The following is a 17,122-nucleotide window of genomic DNA, read 5'->3' as shown; positions in this document are numbered from 1 at the left end:
CCATTGTCTTCATTAAGAACTCTGTAGCGTCAATAATGCCAGTCCTATGTCGTTTCAGAACCAATGAATTTCTACATCTTGCGTTATTGTTCACTCCCCGGTGTATGGCGTTCCATGATGGACAGGGCATTTCAGCAGCTTGGACACACCTCTTTCAAGCTGTTCAAAACAAGAAATTGCTGGAGAAATTCAGCAGATCTAGCAGAATCTGTGGGGACGGAGAAAAAGAGACTCTGTTTCAAGTCCAGCGAGACCCTTATTCAGAACTGAAAAGAACTCCTTAATCCCTTGACAAAAGTGGACGAGGGATGATGGGAAACAGAGCATGTGGAGATGCAATGCCACAAAGGAATTAGCTTTTAATTGTGGTGAACGAGAAACGTTTGTAAAATGGGTGTAAATTAAAGTGTAAATGGGAGAAATGGCTTCTCTCTATTGAGTGTAAGATAAACAAGTCACAGACTTTAAAAATGGAGAACAGCCATAATGGGGTCAGGCTGTGTAATTATGGAATTGAATATTAACTCCTACAGGCTGTAATGTACCAAAGTGTAAAGTGAGGTGTTACACAAGCTTGGGTTGTGCTTCTTTGAAACATGACAGCAGCTCAGGAACGAAAAGTCAACATGAGAACAACGAAGGTTATTGAAATGGAAAGCAAGGGGAAGTTCAGGATTATTCCAACAGACAGAGTGGAAGAGTTCCTTAAAACAGTCTCTGTTTTGTCTCCCAAGTGTAAGGGAGACGGCATTGTGAGCAGCAATGACAGGAGACTGGATTGAACGAATACAAGTGGAATGCTGCTTCAACTGGAAGTTGTGATTGAGGCCTTGTACAGTGAGGAGTGAAGAGGTTATTGGGCAAGTGCTGCACCTTCTGCAATTGCATGAGTAGGTGCCATGGGGGGGGGGGGGAGTGGGGGGGAGTGGGGAAGTGTTCAGGGTGATGGGGGGGTGTCACAGAAGGAATGGTCCCCGTGAAATGCTCACAGTGGACGGGAGGGGAATATGCATTTGATGATGTAGTCCTGCTGGAGGTGGTGGAAGTGGCAGAGAATGATTCCATGAATGTGGATTGTAGTGCAGTAGGAAGTGATGACAATGGGAGATATATCATTGTTCTGGGAAGGAGGGGACGGACTAAGGGCGACACTGTGGGCTATGGGAGAGTGACACCTGAAGGCCCTGTCCACCGGAGTTAGGGGATTTCTGGTTTGAAGAAAAGTGAGGTCACGTCAGAGGCAGTTCACTGGAATGTGACATCATCAAACACAATCAACAGAGATGGAGAACCTGGGAGAATGGAGTCAGCCTCCGCTGATCATGTGTTCATCCACATGCAGAGGTTCCTCCTGAATGATTGAAAAGAACCAAACATTTAAATTGAGGATTAAATTTCACATCTGGTCTGAAGAGAGATGTGGAAATAGATCCAGAGGAAGGTCAGTGGACATACAGGAGCAGACATTCAAGCAGATATCCCATAACGCTCAGCAATTAATGTTTCTGTTCAAAAAGAAGGACTCGGAAGAAGATGAATTGCTCGTGGTTGTCAAAATCTGTCAAGGATACTATTCAACCGCAAATTAACGAGCATTAGTGCGTGCCCAGATTTAGGATATTTCAGGGACCGTGAGCAGATTCTGGGCATGAATTTCAGCTGTGCTTCCTAAATTACCCGCAGAAACCCCAGCCATTACTGCTCCATCCTCTTCCCTGCTCATGTCCCCTTCCTTGTTCCAGGTTATCCGTCTCCAATTACAGAGCACATTCTCTCATATAATGGTTCCGATTATATGGTTCTGAGTCTACCTTCCCTGCACGAGCATCAAGCTGTGTTTTGTGCTGCCACTTTGCCTCTGGTCTCAGTGTGACTCTGCCTCTGCATTCGTGTTGTATTCCACCTCCCACTCACATCTCATTTCGGAAAGTTTCCTTCTTGGATTAAACCTGCTTGAAAACACCTCTCTCCCTTTCCACTGAATTCACACTGTGATCCAAATTTCAACAAGTATACTCAGCCTTCATCTCACTCTGCTAAAGGCAACTGCATGCTGACCGTGTGGTATAAGAATTCCCTTTCTTACTTGGATTTGGCCAGAGATACGCTTTCAGTGTAGGGATCACTACCCCCTTTCGACAAAGAAATTCAAGTGTTTGACTTCCTAAATGGCACTGGTAAGGATTTCACGCTGTCTTAGTTTTGTTACTTTGAGATAAAACAAATCACAGTATGAAGTTATGTCTCTGTTGTTTACCTGTCATTTTGAATATTGTTTCACATTTGCAGTGCTTACGGTTAAATGCTTATTCTTGAAGTTAGTATTAGATGGAGTGGAGGAGTTTGAAAAGTGACGTTATAGAAGTTTATACAATCATGATAGGCATGGATTGGGTGGAGAGCCAACGTATTTTCCCCCGGAGAGGGGGGGACGGGGCAGGGATTCAAATATAGAGTACATCGCTTTATGGTGAAAGAGAGAAGATGTAAAAGTGCCAATGGAGCAGCTTTTTCACGTATATGGAATGAGCTGCAAGAGGAAGAGTGGTAGATGAAAGCACAGCTACAACATTTAAAATACATTTGGACAAATATATAAATGGGAAATGTTTAGAGGCATATGGGGCACGTGAAAGCAGATGGGACTAGTTTAGTTAGGCATGAACAAGTTGGACCAAATGGTCTGTTCATGCGTGATGTGACTGTGTGAATCTAGAAAGCGAGGAAAAGGGGGAACAAGAGATATGATGTAAGTAAGTTGGCAAGAAATATAAAAACAAGCATCACAAACTTTTCTGTGCATATAAAAGAAGTTCAAAATGGGTATGTGACCTTAGGTAGAAATGAAGTCTGGAAAGTATTTTGAGGTCATTTGAAGGATGTGACTGGGGAACTGGCTACAGAGAACAGACATAAATTACACCAGTACTTTGCATTGTTCCTCACAGGGGAAGGCACTGCAAGCATGACAATGATATAAACAAAATGTAAATAAAAGGAAAGTTTTTGAACTGTCTCTAACAAAAGGAACAAGGTTTTTTGACAAACAGGTAAGAGTAAGGATAGACCGGTCAGCAGTAATTCATAGTTTTTTTTTAAAAACGTGGTTACAGAGTGGCTGTTGATAGTGTGTGAACGATTCCATAACTCTCTGGATTTCAGTAGTATTCCAGCGAAACTGGAGAACCTCCAATGTGGTGCCTGTCTTCGAGAAAGGAGCGAGACAGAAAGCAGGAACCATTTAGCCCAACCATAATTACCTGGAATCTGCGAGAGTCTGTTATTAAGGCAAGAATTCAAGGGCATTTAGAAAAGCTTCACGCAGAGTCAGCATGGTTTTGTGAATGGGAAACTATATTTTGCCTGCAAAGTTATTCTGAGAGCCCTGAAAATGTAACATGTGGACTTGATAAAGGGGAACTGGTAGGCATGCGGCTTACCAGAGATCTTCCACAAGGTGTCACAAAATAAAGGTTCTTACACAAGATAGAAGCTCGTAGTGTTACGGACAATGTATTAGCATTGGATTACGGGTGGTTAGCACATAGAAATCGGACAGTCAGGATTAATGGATCGTTATGATAAAGACATATCTACTGCGGTATCACAAATACCAGTCCGATGGCATGAGTTATTTACAGTATATTCTGATAGCCTGATGGCGAGAGCTGAATGCAATATATATCCGAGTTTGAGGATGACACTGCGACCCAAAAGGCAGGCTGTTATTTAATGAAGAAGACTCCCAACAAAGGAGCAGTAAAAAAGGATTGGAGTGTTCCTGTGTATAAAACATAAAGTCATTGTGGTGATGCAGCAAGTAACTAGAATGATACAGTACGCAGGTTCCTGGGATGAAAGGGTTGAATTATTGAATGCATCTAAAATGGTGAGGCAATTATTCATTGTGCTTGAAATTAATGAGCGTGATATTACTGAAACGTAAAGGATACAGAGGGGGCTTGACAAGGTAGATGCTGAGAATGTGTTTCCACACCTGGGCAGAGTCTCAAACTCAGAGACAGAATAAGGGATATCGACTTTAAACTGAAATACAAAAAAAAAGTCTTCTTTCAGAAGGTCGTGAAGTCTGAATTTCACTCACCAGAGAGTTGTGGAGGCTGGGTCATTGAATGTTTTTACAGATGGGCTGGATTGATGTTTGACATATCAGCGAGTTGTGGGATATGAGGGGTGAACAGGAAAGTGGCGTTGAGCCCTGGAGGCTGAGAGAGCGCCCCCATCATGGTGACCTCTGTCAGTATGGGGAATTGAACCTGCGCTATTGGCCTCCCTCTGCATCACAAACCAGCCATCCAGCCAACTGAGTGCGAGCCCGTGTAACTGTTTCAGACAGAAACAATCACAGACAAAGAGCAAGAGAAACTTTCATAACAAGGAAAATGGTACAATCCAGGTAACGGTCAAGGTACGAGCCGAGGATAAAAATGTTCTCTGCTGGAAATTGTGGAAACAAGTGTTTAGATGCTATCCTGAGCTGAATGCAAAAAGGTGATACAAACAAAATAACCAGAATAATAATTGTGTTTAGATATCGACAACTATTAACTAACAGTAAGTTTCTGATTGGTCTGTGTGAAGCATGCTTATTATTGCATGAAAATAGAAAGCTGATGGGACATATTAGATTACTTACAGTGTGGAAACAGGCCCTTCGGCCCAACAAGTCCACACCAACCCGCAACCGACCCATACATTTACCCCTTACCTAACACTACGGGCAATTTATCATGGCCAATTCACCTGACCCGCACATCTTTTGACTGTGGGAGGAAACCGGAGCACCCGGAGGAAACCCACACAGACACGGGGAGAACGTGCAAACTCCACAGAGTCAGTCGCCTGAGGTGGGAATTGAACCCAGATCTCTGGCGCTGTGAGGCAGCAGTGCTAACCACCGTGCTGCCCATGTTGGTAGGAGAGTCCGCCCCCATGGGAAATGCCTAAGGAACACATGCTTGAGAAAACCCCGGATAAAAATGCCTGAGTGTCATTTGGTCAGTGACAGGAAGCCGGGGGCTGAATGACTGAAAGTTGCTTTAACATTGAGCTCAGGAGACAGTTAGATCACTCCCGATCTTATTAAGTGGTAGAGCACGTTTGAAATACGGAATGGCCTCATGATGGATTTCAATTTCGTGTGCATGTAATTTTAATCTTAAAAAAAAACACGCTGTTCCTTCCCCTCATGTTTTCCACACTGGTGCACTGTCATTCTCCTGAAACTGGGAATTGTTTGGAACGTTATCTGGAATATTCCATAATCAGCACTCTCCAGAGCATTCTATAAATTTATGGGGGTATAACAAAGGCTAGAGAGAGAGGAGGAGGGGGATGTGCTGACTGCAGCAGTGGGAATGTTGCAGGATGAGCCTTGTTCTGAGGTAGGTGCTATAACAGATATACAGTGAGTGTGAGGGAACAGAGAGAATACGATGTCCCTTATCCTGACAGAGTGGGGAAGGCTATTGATGCTTGTCCTGTATTGCTAGACATTTCTTCATACCACATATACTGCACTGGGCTGGGTGGTTGAGCTTGGTGGGTCTGGTGGTGTGGCTCACTTTGAGAAGAGAATGGTCCCCCTCTCTACTACCCCGTCCACGAGGACATCATTGCCCCTGTCGACAAACCCGTAGTGTAATTTGCCCTTATGGATGGATAGAACTCTTAAAGATGGTGGAATCAAGGGTGACAGGGATTAGGCAGGAACAGGATACTGATTGTGGATAATCAGGCATAATCATAATAAATCATGGCCTACTCTTGCGCCTATTGTCTATTGTGTATTATGTATTGTCTTATCTGCCATGCTCGGCCTAAACTGGGCAGGGCAGTTCCGAACTGAGAAAGCTCAATTATTTGCCCACTGGCCTTTATTTTTGGCATCCGTGCTCGGGATCACGGAATATCCAGGGATTTCCGGCGATGGTGAGTACCTCCAACCATGATGAGTGGGCGAATCAGTCTGGCATTGAATGATAGGGACATCATGCAGTGGGTGAGTAGTAAATGAGGTGAGTTCGATCAGATAACACCAGGAAACTAGTTCAGTCTCATACAGACATAACCTCTGTCACTCAATGAAAATGACACTGAGAGAAATTAGTGTTAGATTCAGCCCAGAGTCAAAGACTCTGCAGACCCCACTCCCAGGTACAAAGTTGCAGAACAAATCGTCATGCAAAACTCTCCATCATCTGAACTCACACCAATATCCCATTCACCCAGCATTCCTGGTAATGTTGGCTTATTTTGCCAGATGCTATCGACATGTCTACATTCAGAATTCTGAAACCTGTGAACATATCTTTCCATGACATTCGGTCCACATTCACTCCATATCCCTGCACTTGGCCCATATCCTTCTCAGCCTTTCTGTTCCATGCGTTTTTCGAACAAAATGCAGTGAGATTTTGTAACATCAAGAAATGCCTCAAGAAAAATCTCGCTGAATCTACCATTCATCTCACCACGGTGCTCAGTTTATACAGAAAGTTTGACTGCAGCTTAGAACCAAGAATGAGAAGCAAACACTGGTGGAAGATGTGCATGGAAGTCAATACTGCAGGGAAATCTTTGTTTACGTTAAAAACAGGAAATTAGATACCCAAGGGTTTGCAGAAAAAACTCAACGGGTCTGGTTGCAGCTGAAGGAAGAAAGTCGAAAAGTTTGGGCCCCGAAGAGCACAGCAGGTCAGGCAGAATCCGAGGAGCAGGAAAGACTATGTTTCAGATAGAAACCCTTCACCAGGAATTCACTTTAGAATTCACTGCATTTGCAGTTGTCACTTTCTCGCAATCCTTTGTCAGAAGGGAGCAGAGTCAACGTTTCAAATCTGGGGAGTCATCATCAGAACAGTACTGTTTACCGATCTCCAGAGTATACAGCTCTTTGTTTTATTTTAGATCAGCAATTATCTTGCATGCTGCTGGATGAATGGAACACTTGATCTGGAAAGGAGGGGAAGGTGTGAGGGCAGATGTGCAGGCAATGTGTCAGTCACAGCTTAAAGACCTGTCCAGTGGAATGTGAATCCTGGGGTGAAGGTAAAGGAGGGCTTGACAGAGGTACCACGCTGGAATTTGACACCACTTGATGTGACAGATCCAGAGAAAGCTGGCGAAATCAATCACTCTCTCTGATGGTCGTTAGGTGGCAAACCCGCTCTCAATACTGTGTGAGGACACCAATGACCTGGGTTCGATTCCATCCTTTGGTGACACTCTGTGCGGTGTCTTCAATTTTTTGCCGTGTTTGTGTGGGTTTCTTTCGGGTGCTTAGTTTTCCTCCCACAGTCTAAAAATACACAGGATAGGTTCAGTGGCCTCACTAAACTGTCCCACAGTATCCAGGGATATGCAGGTTAAGTGGATTGTCAAAGGGAAATGTAGAGTTACCGGGGTAACGTATGGGTGTGTTGGTCAGCATGTTATCTGGAGGGTCAGTGTGGACGAGATGAGCCAAATGGCCTGTTTCGACACTGCAGGGTTTCTATTGTTTCTATTTAGCTGTCTGTGTTTGGAAACACTTCCCAGGATCCTGCCTACAAGTGCTGACCCAATTTGGCTCAGAAAAATGTTACACCATCCGTTTGTCTGACATGAACTCCATCAGCCACTCCTCGGCACTTTGGCTCATCTTATCAGGGTCCCGTCTTACTCTGAGTTAACCATCTTTACTGTCCACCACCTCACCAATTTTGGTGTTATCTGTAAACTCACAAACCATTACTACTTATATTCACATCCAAATCATTTACAGAAATGACAAAATTCATTAGATCCTTGTGGTACACTGTTAGTCACAAGCCTCCAGGCCAAATAAAGTATGCTGCACCAGAATTACCTTCATCTCTTACTTTTGAGCGAATTAACTACAACTCTCCCTGTATTCCATGCGATCAAACCATGCTTAACAGTTTACCATGCGGAACCTTTTTGAATGCCTAATTAAAGTCCATATTCTATTCCACAGTTCTATTTTTGTGCCTTCATCAATCTTATTCGTCACTTCTTCAATAAACTAAATCAAATTATTGAGACAAGATTTCTCACAAGCAAAATCATGTTGACTATTGCTAATTGGAATTTACCTTTTCCTAAACGAGTAAATCCTGTCCCTCAGAATCCCCTCCAACAACTTACCCACTAATGACATCAGGCCCACCGGTCTATAGTTTCCTCACTTTTCCTGACTAAGTGTTCTTAAACAATGGCACAACCTTACCTGTGGCTGTCCATAATAAAAATATCTCAGCTAGATATCACATAATGGCTTCCCCAGCTTCCCAACAGATTCTGGGGTACACCTGATCAGGTCATAGAACACAGAACAGTGTATCACAGTACAGGCCCTTGAGCTGTTGATGTTGTGCCGGCAGTTTCTCCTCCTCTAAGATCACATTAACCTATGTGCTCTTCATTGTACTTACTTCGAGTTGCCTATCCAAGAGTCACATAAATGGTCAGAGGGGGTTATGCACCTTAATGCATTTTAATATGGAAAGCTCCTCATCTTCTGTAATATGGACACTTTTCAAGATATCACTATTCATTTCCCCAGGTTCTCTACCTTCCATATCCTACTCCACAATATGTACTGATGCGAAATACTGATGTAGCATTTCACCATTCTCCTGTACTTCCACACATAGGTCACTTTTCTGATGTTTAAAGGGCCCTGTCCTCTCCCTAAATACTCTTTTGAGCTCAATGTATTGGTAGCAATTCTTTGGATTGTCCCTTACCTTATTTTCGAAAGATATATTATGCCCCCAGTTTACCCTCCTGATTTCCCTCTTGAGTATTAGCCGACAACCCTGGTACTCCTCAATGGATTCACTCGATCTCTGCTGTCTGTACCTATCATATACTTCCGTCTTTTTCGTGAACAGAACCTCAATTCCGCTCGCCATCCAGAATTCCCGACCAGCCTTGCATTGCTCATGAACCGGAACATACTCTATCTAGACTCTGTAATCTCATTTGTTGAAGGCCTCCCACTTTCCTGCCACGAGCTCCTCACAAACAGCTTTTGAAATTGCCCATATAAAATGTTCAAAGTTGGCCTGATTCAATTTAGAACATTACCATTTATGTCAGGACGGTTCTTTTGAGTATTTTAAAAGTGGTAGTTACCGAATAACAGGCTCACGAAGCAGAATGGCCTCCTTCGTTCCCACTGGAACAGACTCAATAGGCTGAATGGCCTTCTCCTGCCCCTCTGCAACAGACCCGAGAGGCTGAATGGCCTCCCTCTGTCCATTTACAACAGACCCAAGAGGCTGAATTGTCTCCTCCTATCCCTCTGCAACAGACCTGAGGGGCTTTATGGCCTCCCACTGTCCATCTGTAACAGTGTCGAGAGGCTGATGGCCTCCTCCTTTCCCTCTCTGACAGACATATGGGGACAGAATTACCTTCTCCTGTTCCTGAGCAGCAGTCTCAATGCTCTGAATGATGTCACAAGTAGCAGCACTGCACAACGCCAATGGGCAATAAATAGTGTACACTGGTTTATTGTCTATGCAAGTGTCTCCACTGGTCACCTTATGCAGCCGGTCTGTTTATTTATCTCTATCTTCCTTTACAAACAGTATGTAATATAAACAGTCCTGCAGTGTTCTTGCACTACTCCCACATGCACGGAAGAAAGAAGAAGAAGATTGAAAGATTTATGGTCCATCCCGAAGCAACATCCATCTATTCCACCCAGACTGAGTAAATGTTCCCTTTTATTGGGGTAGTAAAAGTTACATATGGAAGGGGTTAACTGAGCCTGTTTGTTTAGTGACTGTGATTAATCCCAGTCTCCATGGATTGTAATTAGCCCAGTGGAGGGGTTCCATCTTTTAATGATAAATGGGTTCCGTTGAATGTGCTCTTCCACATTATGAGTGGGGGCACCACCGACAGCATTAACAGGGATCAGCAGCTCAAGAGATGCAGTGGGGAGCGATCAGAATCTGAGCACAAGTGTCTGGAATGTTCCAACAATGAGTCAGAATCTGAGAACATTAGACTGGAATGTTCCAACAATGAGTCAGAATCTGAGAACATTAGACTGGAATGTTCCAACAATGAGTTAGAATCTGAGAACATTAGACTGGAATGTTCCAACAATGAGTCAGAATCTGAGAACATTAGACTGGAATGTTCCAACAATGAGTCAGAATCTGTGAACATTAGATTGGAATGTTCCAACAATGAGTCAGAATCTGAGAACATTAGGTTTGAATGTCTCAAGAATGGACAGGAGTTTATATTGGGATGTTTGGATTCTTTCTACATATTATGATCGAATCCCATTATCGCTGCAGATCAAGTATGCACTTTACATTATTCAATATTTTTATTATCCTATCCTGGCTTTCGCTGGTGTCCCTGGTAAGTCTCAATGTTCAGTCATTAATTTTATAAATCATGATTGACTGTAATACTGTCCTTTCATTGACTCTACTATCATTGTCGCTGTTATTGTTACTGCTGAGACTAAATCGAGATGTTCACTTTACAAACCACTACCGATCAGGCAGGAAAGAAATGGTCGTGTGAGGGAGCCTTGGTTGACGAGGGAGGTTGAATGTCTAGTAAAGAGGAAGAAGGAGGCTTACATAAGGTTGAGGAAACAAGGTTCAGACAGAGCAGTGGAGGGATACAGGATAGCCAGAAGGGACCTGAAGAAAGGGATTAGGAGAGCTAAGAGAGGGCATGAAAAATCCCTGGCGGATAGGATCAAGGATAACCCTAAGGCATTCTATGCGTATGTGAGAAACCTGAGAATGACGAGAACGAGGGTAGGTCCGATCAAGGACAGTGGTGGGAGACTGTGTATTGAGTCGGAAGAGATAGGAGAGGTCTTGAACAAGTACTTCTCTTCAGTATTTACGAACGAGAGGGACTGTATTGTTGAAGAGGAGAGTGTGAAACGGACTGATAAGCTAGAAGAGATATCTGTTAGGAAGGAAGATGTGTTGGACATTTTGAACAACTTGAGGATAGACAAGTCCCCCGGGCCTGACGGGATATATCCTAGGATTATGTGGGAAGCAAGAGAGGAAATTGCAGTACCGTTGGCAATGATCTTCTCGTCTTCACTGGCAACGGGGGTGGTACCAGGGGACTGGAGAGTAGCGAATGTTGTGCCCCTGTTCAAAAAAGGGAATAGGGATAACCCCGGGAATTACAGGCCAGTTAGTCTTACTTCCGTAGTAGGCAAAGTAATGGAAAGGGTACTGAGGGATAGGATTTACGAGTATCTGGAACGGCACTGCTTGATTAGGGACAGCCAGCACGGATTTGTGAAGGGTAGGTCTTGCCTTACAAGTCTTATTGAATTCTTCGAGGAGGTGACCAAGCATGTGGATGAGGGTAGAGCAGTGGATGTAGTGTACATGGATTTTAGTAAGGCATTTGATAAGGTTCCCCATGGTAGGCTTATGCGGAAAGTCAGGAGGCATGGGATAGAGGGAAATTTGGCCAATTGGATAGAAAACTGGCTAACCGGTCGAAGTCAGAGAGTGGTAGTAGATGGTAAATATTCAGCATGGAGTCCAGTTACAAGTGGAGTTCCGCAGGGATCAGTTCTGGGTCCTCTGCTGTTTGTAATTTTTATTAATGACTTAGATGAGGGAGTCGAAGGGTGGGTCAGTAAATTTGCAGATGATACAAAGATAGGTGGAGTTGTGGACAGTGAGGAGGGCTGTTGTCGGCTGCAGAGGGACTTAGATATGATGCAGAGCTGGGCTGAGGAGTGGCAGATGGAGTTCAACCCTGCCAAGTGTGAAGTTGTCCATTTTGGAAGAACAAATAAGAATGCGGAATACAGGGTTAATGGTAGGGTTCTTGGTCAGGAGGAGGAACAGAGGGATCTTGGGGTCTATGTACATAGATCTTTGAAGGTTGCCACTCAGGTGGATAGAGTTTGTAAGAAGGCCTATGGAGTATTATCGTTCATTAGCAGAGGGATTGAATTCAAGAGTCGTGAGGTGATGTTGCAGCTGTACAGGACTTTGGTTAGGCCACATTTGGAGTACTGTGTGCAGTTCTGGTCGCCTCACTTTAGGAAAGATGTGGAAGCTTTGGAGAGGGTGCAGAGAAGATTTACCAGGATGTTGCCTGGAATGGAGAGTAGGTCGTACGAGGATAGGTTGAGAGTTCTCGGCCTTTTCTCGTTGGAACGGCGAAGGATGAGGGGTGACTTGATAGAGGTTTATAAGATGATCAGGGGAATAGATAGAGTAGACAGTCAGAAACTTTTTCCCCGGGTACAACAGAGTGTTACAAGGGGACATAAATTTAAGGCGAAGGGTGGAAGGTATAGGGGAGATGTCAGGGGTGGGTTCTTCACCCAGAGAGTGGTGGGGCATGGAATGCGCTGCCCGTGGGAGTGGTAGAGTCAGATTCATTGGCGACCTTTAAGCGGCATTTGGATAGGTACATGGATGGGTGCTTAATCTAGGATAGAAGTTCGGCACAACATCGTGGGCCGAAGGGCCTGTTCTGTGCTGTATTGTTCTATGTTCTATGTTCTATGTTCTAACTGCAGCAATGAACTTGTTAATTCACTCTCTCGCTTCTTGCTTCTGGCAGTGTTACTCATGGGTCACTATGTTGACCTGTCCAGTTTCAACTGTGAAACATGATTCATTGCATCACTGCCCTTGCTGTTGAAATATTTAAAGCATTGCGGTCACTGTGTTCTGTTCTGGTGACAGGTTGCATTTCGTTCCTCTGACTACATCCCATCCCCGGCTAATACTGAGGCTGAAATACACTGGAATAGTCTACACAGCTCCCCATGCTGGGCAGACAGTCCAGCTTACTGAGCTATACACTGGCATGGTCTGCACAGCTCTCCATGCTGGGCAGATAGTTTACTTTACTAACTAATACATTGGCATAGTCTGCAGAGCTCCCCAGTTAGTCCCACTGCCCTGCCTTTTTCCCCATATTTCACCAATATGGCCTATTTCTGCCTTAATTATCTGTTTCTATCTTTAATATGAATTTTTCTGTCCCTCCGTATCTTTCCCTGGCTTTGAGTTTTGGCTCCCTAATATATCGAGTGCTGACATTGTGAAACTCAGAAGCAATGAAATGGTGTGTGGGGGCTGTTGTTCACTTCCCCGCGTGCCCCGTGTTACATGTTATATATGCAATCCTGCAGTGCTCTTGCACTACTCCCACACACGGAAGAAAGAAAAATGGTTGACAGTTTAATGATCCATGTTGGACAGGAGGGATTCAGCCGTTTTGACGCACGTCTTTGAAACTTAGTCTGTGCCTGTCCACTGAACGCCTGTGTTGGTCCCTCTGAGCTGATCGTGCTTTCAGTAACACGAGGAAGCCCTCGAGTATTATTGTAAAGGGGCAGGCATCGAACTTGCGTCGGAGGCTGAGGGGTGACCTTATAGAGGTTTGCAAAATTATGAGCGGCATGAATAGAGTAAATAGACAAAGTATTTTCGCTGGGGTCGGGGAGTCCAGAAATAGAGGGCAGATGTTTAGGGTGAGAGGGGAAAGACACCTAAGGCGCAACCTTTTCACAGTGTAGTACATGTATGGAATGAACTGCCGGAGGAAGTGGTGGAGGCTGGTACAATTGCAACATTTAAGAGGCATTTGGGTCAGTGTATGAATAGGAAGAGTTTGTATCGATATGGGCTGGGTGCTGGCAGGTAGGACTAGATTGCGTTGGGATATCTGATCAGCAAGGACAGGTTGCACCAAAGCGCCTGTTTCCATGCTGTACATCTCTATGACTCTATGATTCTATGAAAATCTTCTGACTGACTCCTGTTATTCAAAAGTTAGTGGAGGGGTTGGGATGGTTTGCTGGAGGTTGTCTGTGAGCTGCCCCAGACATTCAGGGAGACCTGAGGATTTTGTAACCCAACTCTGGATGGAGCATGGGGACTGTCGTTTCTGATGAAGGGCTTTTGCCCGAAACGTCGATTTTGAAGCTACTCGGATGCTGCCTGAACTGCTGTGCTCTTCCAGCACCACTAATCCAGACTGTAGTTACAGTACCTGGGTCTGTAACATGAACAACAAAGGAGCAGAGGCTGCAGAGTGTGGAAGCTTTGAAACCAGAGCGTTAGTCTATGTGGGGAAAGGGATCTGCCAAATTGGTCTGTGTCTTAACGAGGACACACGCACCTGCCACCCTTGCATGCACATGTGCACACACAGACACGCACACTGTCTTTCTCTCTCTCACACACACATACACGCGCTCTCTCTCTCATTCTTCTCCCACCCCCGCGCACACACACTCCGTATTTCTCACATGCACACACACATATCTCTGGGGGGTGAATTTGAATTTGCAGACTTGTATTTGCAAATGCATTCAATTTTGTTTTAAAAGAACATGCATTTTGTAGGCAGTCAGTCAATGTAGCATTTTATAAAGTTCTGCCTTGGAAATAAAACCCGTCTGATTCCAGAGTACAGCACAGACAGACTCCAGACAAGACCTTCCCTGGTTTTGTTCCGGGGAGGTCACATCTTCGCAAACATAGCAGATTTCTTTATGGAAGTCAAAATTGATAGTGAGGAAAAGGCTGTAGATGTTATATGATGGACTTTGGTAAGGTATTTGATGAGGTAAGCTGATGGAGAAGGTGAAGTTGCAAGGGGTCCAGGGTCTACAAGCTAAATGGATGGAGAATAGGCTGGGCAGCAGCAGACAGAGAGTAGCAGTTGAAGGGAGTTTCTCAAAATGAAGAACTGTTCTGGGTGGTGTTTCACAGGGTTTAGTGCTGGGACCGCTATTGTTTATGATATACATAAATGAATGTGTAAAGGTGGTAGGTAAAGGTGGTCTGATTAATAAGTTTGCAGATGGCATGACGATTTGTAGAGTTGCAGAAAGTGAAGGGGACTGTCAGAAAATGCAGCAGAAAATAGATCGATTGTAGAGTTGTGCAGAGAAATGGCAAATAGTGTTCAATCTGGACAAGTGTGAGATGATACCTTTTGGAGGATCCAATTCAAGAGTGAACTTTATGGTAAATGGAAAAAGCCCTGGGCAAACTAATGTACAGAGAGATCTGGGTGTTCAGATCCATTGTTCCTTCGAGGGGCAGGTCGATAGAGTGGTCAAGGATGCATACAACATACATTGCTTCCTGCATTCCACCATTTTAAGAAGTGCAGAAAAGAGAAAGTGGCGAAGTACAGACCAGTTAACTTGTCATCCACAGGAGGAATCTGTTGGAATCTATTGTGTACCAGAGATGACAGGACATGTTACAGTTGTGTACGGCTTTGGTTCGACCACATTTGGAATAGTTCGCACAGTTCTGATTGCCAACTTACCAAAAGCATGTGGATGTTTTGGAGATGGTGCAGATGAGTTTCAGCAGGATGTTTCCTGGTATTGGAGGCAACTGGCTACGAAGAGAGGTTTGGTAAATTAGGATTATTTTAATTAAACTGACGGAGGTTTGGGGGACCTGGTTGTGTTCTACAAAATCATGATAGGTATAGACAGGGTGGATAGCAAGACGCTTATTCCCAGAGTGGGGTACTCAATTTCTAGTGGTCAGGAATTCAAGATGAGAGGGAAAAGGTTTATGGAGATATGTTCAGAAAGTTCTTTACACAGAGACTGGCAGATGCCTGAAACGCATTGCCAGCGGAAGTAGTAAATGTGGTCACGATAGCGAAATTTAATATGTATCTAGACAGATACATTAATGGATAAGGAGCAGAGGGATACAGATGCTTTGAAAATAGTTGACTGGTTTAGATAGAGGATCTCGATCGGTGCAGTCTTGGAAGGCCCGAAGAGCCTGTTCCTTTGCTGGAATTTTTTTTTGGTTCTTGGTAAATACTGGCGAAAAGTGTCTGTCCATATTTGAAAGGAAAATGAAAACAAGGCCAAGTGTGGCACAGGGAATGTGTGGACGGGATAATTTATTGTAGAGAACAGAAAATTGACAGGGAGACGAAACTGTTACATTATGTCTGCCTTCACGGACGAAGATCCAGAAAATATCCCAGAAATACCACAGCCGTTTGTAACTAAACACTAAAATCATTCATACTAGTGACGTGGTAGTATATGACAACATACCTGGATTGAGGATTGATAAATCTGACAGTTCAGATGTACTTCACACTGCAATTTCAGAGAAAGCAGCAATACACTGATGGATTGGATTGTGGATGACTGTATTTATCCGTATTCAATTTGAAAGGATATAAATGCATTCCAACGATTTAAGAAGGGAAGATGAGGGAGAGTGGAAAACTACAGATCAGTTTACTTGTGATCCGTTGGAAGTAATCTTTTGCAATCTATCATAAGAAAATGTGATATTGGACACTGAGAAAGTTATAGCAAACTTCAAGAGAATTATTCTGCATTTATGAAAGGGAAGTTATCATTTAGAAACGTTCTGTTTGAAGATATATCTTGTTGACTTAAACATAGAGAAGCAATGGATGCCATGTAGTCAGATATTCAGGAGGAATCTTAATCAGTCCACACAGTAAGTTAACAGAAAACATTAAAGCAAAGGGTATTGGAAGGAACATATACAAACTGGGAAGGTAAAAGTTACGTTTGTCTTCATTTAAAGGGAATCCGAATACAGACAATGAAGGGTCAACTAGAAACAAAGCATTAACTTGCTCTCTCTTTACGGATGCTGTCAGACTCAATGTGATGACTAGCATTTTTTAGTTTCAGTACAGATTCCAGTTTCTGCAGTAATTTGTTCAGACGAGCAGTAAAATCATTCTGCACTAGTTACACAGAGTGCTGGTGAGACTGTACCTGGAGCAGAAAAATGTGTTGCTGGAAAAGGGCAGCAGGTCAGGCAGCATCCAAAGAGCAGGAGAATCGATGTTTCGGGCATGAGCCCTTCTACAGGAATGCTTATGTCCAAAACGTCGATTCTTCTGCTCCTTGGATGCTGCCTGACTTGCTGCGCCTTTCCAGCAACATATTTTTTCAGCTCTGATCTCTAGCATCTGCAGTCCTCTCTTTCTCCTAGACAGTACCCGGAGCATTGTATACAATTTTGATGTCTTTATCGAAATAAAATATACCGATCCCATATCCTGAATGGACATTCTCCACATT

Source organism: Chiloscyllium punctatum, chromosome 13, assembly GCF_047496795.1.
Source record: "Chiloscyllium punctatum isolate Juve2018m chromosome 13, sChiPun1.3, whole genome shotgun sequence".
In the NCBI taxonomy this organism is placed as follows: Eukaryota; Metazoa; Chordata; class Chondrichthyes; order Orectolobiformes; family Hemiscylliidae; genus Chiloscyllium; species Chiloscyllium punctatum.
Note: the sequence above shows the minus strand (reverse complement) of the source record.